The following is a 1044-nucleotide window of genomic DNA, read 5'->3' on the forward strand; positions in this document are numbered from 1 at the left end:
ACGCACACACACACACGCCCTGCCTACTGCAAAGGAGTCATCTGGGACATCTTTTTGGCTTACCATTCAATGTATTACAGAAGACGTATTACTTTTCTGGCTTCTGCTGCCTGTGCTGCTGCATGGGCCAACAGTAACTCATCATCCCCAGTCCACACACATTCTGGAGGATATGTGCGCGCATGTGTGCATATGTGTGTGTGTGTGTGTGTGTGTGTGTGTGTTTGCAGCTTCTAGTTTGTCATAGTAACATGCAAGGTCATTGGGGGAGGTTGAAAGAGAGGGGGGGAGGTTGAAGGAGAGGGGGAGGAGAGGAGGTTGAGGGAGAGGGGGGAGGTTGAAGGAGAGGGGGAGGAGGGGAGGTTGAGGGAGAGAGGGAGGAGGGGAGGTTGATGGAAAGGGGGAGGAGGGGAGATTGAAGGAGAAGGCGAGGAGGGGAGGTTGAAGGAGAGGGGGAGGAGAGGAGACTGAAGGAAAGGGGGAGGAGGGGAGGATGAAGGAGAGGAGGGGTTGTCCCTAGTGACAGCCATCCTTATGTAAACAGTGTGACTGTCAAACCAGCGCGTTCTTCATGTCACACATACACACATACACGAACACAAACATACACTCACCTTTGTCCGTCCAAGCTGTCCTGTCACCCTACCTCCCTCTGCGGCTACATATCTGTTGAGAATGCACATATGCTCTCACACAGACAGTGGGCTTTCAAACACATTGCATCACAGTGTCCTTTCAGCCTCAGTTATGAATGGCTCAACATATAGCTCTGGAAAATCCCTATCTTTCTTCTAAGCTGTGAGCAGTACATTACAGTAACAGTAACACAATGCCACAGACAGAATGAGACAGAAAAGGCTTTTTTGTATTTATGAAAACCAAACTCCCCTACACTTTGGATGGAGAAATGGGAAAACCACGCCTCCGAAACGCCCAGTTATACAGAAAAATATATGGAGTGCGTCCCGAATGGTACCCTATTCCCTAAATAGTGCACTCAAAAGTAGTGCACAACATAGGAAATAGGGTAAAGTAGTGCACTAC

Source organism: Salvelinus fontinalis, chromosome 3 (genome assembly GCF_029448725.1).
Source record: "Salvelinus fontinalis isolate EN_2023a chromosome 3, ASM2944872v1, whole genome shotgun sequence".
Taxonomy (NCBI): Eukaryota; Metazoa; Chordata; class Actinopteri; order Salmoniformes; family Salmonidae; genus Salvelinus; species Salvelinus fontinalis.